The following is a 261-nucleotide window of genomic DNA, read 5'->3' on the forward strand; positions in this document are numbered from 1 at the left end:
TGATTTCCCCTCAGAAATAAATAGATTATAAACAACAAGAAGCTTAATTAGTATAATTAATCTAATTAATCTATTAATTATTTAACAATTAAAAAAAAAACAACTGTATGCTTTTTTTTATTATTAATTTATTTATTATTAATTTATTAATAAGACTAATGCTGTCGCAGCCTGCGTTCCTTCTCAACGCAAAAAACAAAGCTCTATATTCAAACGAAAAAGAAAAAAAAAAAAAAACATATATATATATATATATATATA

The sequence above is a fragment of the Eimeria mitis genome, genomic scaffold (genome assembly GCF_000499745.2).
Source record: "Eimeria mitis Houghton genomic scaffold, Emh_scaff1720, whole genome shotgun sequence".
Lineage (NCBI taxonomy): Eukaryota > Apicomplexa > Conoidasida > Eucoccidiorida > Eimeriidae > Eimeria > Eimeria mitis.